We start from the raw sequence: 7,038 nt of genomic DNA, 5'->3' as shown, positions 1-7,038 counted from the left end.
AAGAAGTGAAAATATAAAATCATGTTATGGTTGGATGTTATTGCTGGTGGACCAGTTCTAGCTGAAAGATGTGATTATGGTGTTTGTTGTCTTATTATTTATTTGGGTCACATTTTGTATTACCCTGTATTGTGTTTATGTGGTATGAAATAGCCTTCATCAGCGCACGACATGTTTTTTAATTCACTTCTTCCTCCGTAAATCTTGATACATATTGATGATGACCCTCCCTGCTATACTTCTGATTGGCTCTGAGCATTTTTTGCCTGACCAATCAGAAAGAAGGGGCCGTCTAAACATACCCGCCCCCAAAGTGCCAAAACGAAACATGACAGCGCACAGACCGACTGTTGCCGCGCAAAAAGGCACCACGCGCGCGCAGAAAGGCACCGCACGCGCGCAAAAAGGTGTTGCGCTCGCGCACGAAGTGGAGGATCAGCCCGCGATAACAGTTTTTATGCGCTCGGATTTTTGGCACTAATGTGACGCCATATGAGGCACACCACCAGCAGAAATCATAAAAAAACGAAACTCAGTTGACGCAATTGTTGAATATGACTTTAAACCATAACCAAGCATGCATCACTATAACTCTTGTCTCAAAGTAGGTGTACTGTCACGACCTGTCACATCACGCCGTGACTTATTTTGAGGTTTTTTTAATGTTTTCCTGTGTGTAGTGTTTTAGTTCTTGTCTTGCGCTCCTATTTTGGTGGCTTTTTCTCTTTTTTGGGTATTTTCCTGTAGCAGTTTCATGTCTTGCTTTGAGCGCTATTTCCCGCACCTGCTTTGTTTTAGCAATCAAGAATATTTCAGTTGTTTTTATCCTTCTTTGTGGGGGCATTGTTGATTGTCATGTCATGTTCGGATGTACATTGTGGACGGCGTCTTTGCTCCACAGTAAGTCTTTGCTGTCGTCCAGCATTCTGTTTGTGTTTACTTTGCAGCCAGTTCAGCTTTAGTTTCGTTCTGCATAGCCATCCCTAAGCTCCAATGCCTTTTCTTAGGAGCACTCACCTTTTGTTTATTTTTGGTTTAAGCATTAGACACCTTTTTACCTTCACACTGCCTCCCGCTGTTTCTGACATCTACAAAGCAATTAGCTCTCTGCTGCCACCTGCTGATATGGAAGAGTATTACACGGTTACTCTGCCGAGCTCTGGACAACACAGACACTCAACAACAACACATCATTTGCAGACTATAATTACTGGTTTACAAAAAATATTTTTAACCAAAATAGGTGAAATTAAATAATCTCCCACGGCACACCAGACTGTATCTCACGGCACACTGATATAATCAACCATTTTGTGTGATCAATTTAACAGCACAGATTATACATATTAACAACCATACACATACACACAAAAAGAAAAAGAATGACCGAAAAAGGAATAGGCTGAAGCCAAAGCTTATATTTGCCTATCCTATACATTCACTGATAATTAGATTGCCCGGAACATCAACGTTAAAAAAATCAATGGGATGAAAGTAATCGTTTCTATATTTTATAATTTTCCATTATTTCACCTTTTCAAGGCTTTCTTAAACCTTAACAAAGAACTACATGTCTTCAAATCATCACTGAGCTTGTTCCACCAATTAACTCCTAAAACTGAAATACACTTGTATTTTATATTCCTTCTTACTTTACCTATTTCAAAGATAAATATCCCCGTAAATTATAGTTTGCTCCTCTTAATTGAAATAACCTAGGAATACAAGCTGGAAGACTGTTGTTCTTTACCCCAAACACAATTTCCATTGTTTTTAAAAACACAACATCTGAACATTTTAACACATTAGAATTTATGAATAATGGATTGGTATGTTCATAGAAGCACACTTTGTTTTTTATTCTAATTACCCTTTTTTGAAGTTGAATTATTGGGTCTCTGTTTGTTTTATAAACATTTCCCCAAACATATGGAAAAATAAAAGATTAATATAACATATGCAGGCATTTCTTATTCAGCAAGTGTCTTACTTTATAAAGAATAGCAATGAATTTGGATATTTTTCTTTTTATATATTCCATCTGCGGTTTCCAACATAGGGCAGCACGGTGGAACAGAGGTTAGTGCGTCTGCCTCACAATACGAAGGTCCTGAGTAATCATGGGTTCAATCCCGGGCTCGGGATCTTTCTGTGTGGAGTTTGCATGTTTTCCCCGTGATTGTGTGGGTTCCCTCCGGGTACTCCGGCTTCCTCCCACCGACAAAGACATGCACCTGGGGATAGGTTGATTGGCAACACTAAATTGGGCCTAGTGTGTGAATGTTGTCTGTCTATCTGTGGGCCTGTGATGAGGTGGCAACTTGTCCAGGGTGTACCCTGCCTTGCGCCCGAATGCAGCTGAGATAGGCTCCAGCACCCCCCGCGACCCCGAAGGGACAAGCGGTAGAAAATGGATGGACATGGGGTTCCAACATAATTTCTGATCAATTATTCCCAATAATTTAGTTTCATATACTCTATCAATTTCCACTTGATTTATTTCTAATTTTGTTTCACAATGTGTCCTAGCACCACTAAACACCATACATTTAGTTTTCTTATCATTTAACGATAACTTATTAATATCAAACCATTTGTTTAGCTGAATCAACTCAAGCTCTATTATCCTCAACACTTCCTTCAAGTATTCTCCTGAACAATATACATTTGTATCATCTGCAAACATAATACATTTCAATTTATTAGATACTGATCAAATATCATTTAAATAAAGTATGAACAACTTAGGTCCCAATACCGAGCCTTGTGGAACCCCACAAGTTACTCCTCTTGGCTGTGATTTAGTCTTATTAATTTCCACATATTGAGATCTATTACTTAAATAACTTAACCACTGTTGTAAAACACCTCTTATGCCATAGTTTTCCAATTTTTGCATCAGTAAGGAATGATCAATTGTGTCAAAAGCTTTACATAAGTCAATAAATACATCAATATTGCTTTTTGTCTATTGCTGTAACTGTGTTTTCTACAAAGTCCATCACTGCTATGGATGCAGATCGATTACTCCGGAACCCATACTGATGGTCATTCAGTAGCTCATGTTTGTCAATAAACTTATCAAGTCTATTTACAAATAATTAATTGAACAAGTCACTCTAGTGTTTCCTTGAATACAGTGTCACCTGAAATAACAGCTTTTTCTCAGCTAATTCTGAGGCTTTAGCAAATCATCCATCCATTAGTAAAATGTCACAGTGAACCCGGTAAGATCCGACCAAAACGTCTGGTCTTACTCGCTATAGCATTTGCTTATAACTAAAGATTGACAAAGCTTTGTTTTCCAACCATAGACATTAATAAAGTGAGTGTGAAGGACGGTGCTGAGAAGAAGAACTGTTGATACTTATTGAATTAAAGGAACAATCAAAAACAGGAACAAACGTGCCGACGACTTGGCAAAGCAATTGAAGCGTATCACTGCTCGTATGCACCATACTGTAGCAGAAAGAGTCTTACGCCAGACAAGGATATTAAAATAACATCATAACGGTGGCCATTTATCCATGAAAATATGCAAAAGCTGCTGATGATGTATTTGACGGAAAAGCAGCTGGCAGGAGATACAACTGTGAAGTTCACTCCCCAAGGGAAATGTTGTACAAGTTTGTAGATGATCTCGGGCCCAGAGAAGCCGGCGGCGTTTATGGATGTTGTTGATAAATGGCTTTCGCTTTGCATAGTAGAGCTTTTACTTGCACTTACAGATGTAGCGACAAACTGTATTTAGTGACAGTGGTTTTCTGAAGTGTTCCTGAGCCTATGTGGTGATATCCTTTCGAGATTGATGTCGGTTTTTGATACAGTGCCGTCTGAGGGATCAAAAGTCACGGTCATTCAATGTTGCTTTCCGCCCATGCCGCTTACGTGGAGTGATTTCTCCAGATTCTCTGAACCTTTTGATGATATTATGGACCGTAGATGTTGAAATCCCTAAATTTCTTGCAATTGCACTTTGAGAAATGTTGTTCTTAAACTGTTTGACTATTTGCTCACGCAGTTGTGGACAAAGGGGTGTACCTCGCCCCATCCTTTCTTGTGAAAGACTGAGCATTTTTTGGGAAGCTGTTTTTATACCCAATCATGGCACTCACCTGTTCCCAATTAGCCTGCACACCTGTGGGATGTTCCAAATAAGTGTTTGATGAGCATTCCTCAACTTTATCAGTATTTATTGCCACCTTTCCCAACTTCTTTGTCACGTGTTGCTGGCATCAAATTCTAAAGTTAATGATTATTTACAACAAAAAAAAAATGTTTATCAGTTTGAACATCAAATATGTTGTCTTTGTAGCATATTCAACTGAATATGGGTTGAAAATGATTTGCAAATCATTGTAGTACGTTTATATTTACATCTAACACAATTTCCCAACTCATATGGAAACGGGGTTTGTACATTATTACTAAATTACTTCATAAAACTGCTGCAGCTGTTACAACATTCGGTCGTAACAAAAAAGCCGCTGCCTGACCAGGGCTCAGAAAATCTGCAAATACTCCTCCCACCCCCACCAAGGACTGTTTTCACTGCTGGACTCTAGAAAGAGGTTCCCCAGCCTCCGAAGCAGAACCTCCAGGTTCTGTAACAGCTTCTTCCCTCAAGCTGTAAGACTTTTGAACGCATCATAATTAAATTAAATTATCCCCTCAACTCCCCCCAAAATGGATTAACTCGCTGGAATAAAAAAGACAATATAACATACATCCATAAACGTGGACGCATGTGGAAAAAGTGCAATATATTTATCTGTACAGTAATCTATTTATTTATTTATATATATTTATATATTTTATATATATATATTTATTTATTTTATATATATATATTTATTTATTTTATATATATATATATATTTATATATTATTTATATATATTTATTTATTTATATATGCACTTTATTGCTTTTTTTATCCTGCACTACCATGAGTTTATGTAACGGAAATGTGTTCTTATCTGTGCTGTAAAGTTCAAATTTGAATGACAATAAAAAGGAAGTCTAAGTCTAAGTCTAAGTTGTTATGTTTTGTACATGTTTTTTTCTAAACATCTGTTTCTTTTTTTTAAAATACAAAGTTGGGTTGTTTTGAGGGAGTCAAGCACCAATTAAAGACATTGAAGTGTTTTGAGCTTGTAAGTTGAGGTACTACTGTATATCCATCCATCCATTTTCTACCGCTTGTCCCTTTCGGGGTCGCGGGGGGCCGCTGCAGAATATCTGTATTTATCTTTTTTTTTAGGGCTGTCAAAGTTCGTTTGCAACGCAATTTTTTATTTTTTTTACCCACGATTAAGGCGCATGCGTCCTTTTTGACCCCTCGGTCCATTTCGTAGTGTAGGAAAATGTAATGGCATCAGTTACTGTTGAGCCACAAACGGGGAAAAATAGCGAGCAGAAATGCACATAGAAAAAGGTACAGAATGGAAATATCAAGTCCAAAACCATAACAAGTTGTTCTCCCGACAAGACAAGGCTATTTATCTTCAATCGCCATGAGACGACATCATTGGAGCGAAGGCGTGCTGGCGCGCTTTGCCTTCTTGCAGAGAGGAGAAGCTTTACTTCCGTGTTTAGATTACAGTTGAGTGCGTTGAAAACATAAAATGTACATTGTTGGTGTAACGTTTTCAATAAGATGGGGTAAATGCTAAGCAGAAAGAAAAGACAGTAGGAAAGAAGTCTTTAATATTCTTCACTCCCGTCACGTTGTCAAAACATGTCAAAACACCTCTTAAAACAATCACAAAAAAATGAAAAATGTCTTATGTTACAATCTTGCTTTCATAATTTTCGGAAGTTCATCTTGTACTTGACATTGTTTATAGGGTTAGGCGCAATAAGTGTTCAACTTCAGCCTAAACCCTTTCAGTCTGCAACATTTTCATTTTCAATTTATGAATGTACAACTGTTTGTTTATTTTGTTGAAAAATAATAAACAAAAAAAAATAAAAAAAAAATTGTCAAAGATGTTTTGTAATGTAATATGTGATATTTCTACCTGGATAAATGCTAGTACATCAGTTTAGGAAAATAAAGGGAGGCATTTTGTGGCAGACAGAAATATTGTGTAAATCATTTTACAACATGCTATCGTTGAAAAAAATATAAAATATACATATGTATATATATATATATATATATATATATATATATATATATATATATATATATATATATATATATATATATATATATATATACACATATACAGGTAAAAGCCAGTAAATTAGAATATTTTGAAAAACTTGATTTATTTCAGTAATTGCATTCAAAAGGTGCAACTTGTACATTATATTTATTCATTGCACACAGACTGATGCATTCAAATGTTTATTTCATTTAATTTTGATGATTTGAAGTGGCAACAAATGAAAATCCAAAGTTCCGTGTGTCACAAAATTAGAATATTACTTAAGGCTAATACAAAAAAGGGATTTTTAGAAATGTTGGCCAACTGAAAAGTATGAAAATGAAAAATATGAGCATGTACAATACTCAATACTTGGTTGGAGCTCCTTTTGCCTCAATTACTGCGTTAATGCGGCGTGGCATGGAGTCGATGAGTTTCTGGCACTGCTCAGGTGTTATGAGAGCCCAGGTTGCTCTGATAGTGGCCTTCAACTCTTCTGCGTTTTTGGGTCTGGCATTCTGCATCTTCCTTTTCACAATACCCCACAGATTTTCTATGGGGCTAAGGTCAGGGGAGTTGGCGGGCCAATTTAGAACAGAAATACCATGGTCCGTAAACCAGGCACGGGTAGATTTTGCGCTGTGTGCAGGCGCCAAGTCCTGTTGGAACTTGAAATCTCCATCTCCATAGAGCAGGTCAGCAGCAGGAAGCATGAAGTGCTCTAAAACTTGCTGGTAGACGGCTGCGTTGACCCTGGATCTCAGGAAACAGAGTGGACCGACACCAGCAGATGACATGGCACCCCAAACCATCACTGATGGTGGAAACTTTACACTAGACTTCAGGCAACGTGGATCCTGTGCCTCTCCTGTCTTCCTCCAGAC

Source organism: Nerophis lumbriciformis, linkage group LG27, assembly GCF_033978685.3.
Source record: "Nerophis lumbriciformis linkage group LG27, RoL_Nlum_v2.1, whole genome shotgun sequence".
Taxonomy (NCBI): domain Eukaryota; kingdom Metazoa; phylum Chordata; class Actinopteri; order Syngnathiformes; family Syngnathidae; genus Nerophis; species Nerophis lumbriciformis.
This window is presented reverse-complemented; position numbering follows the sequence as displayed.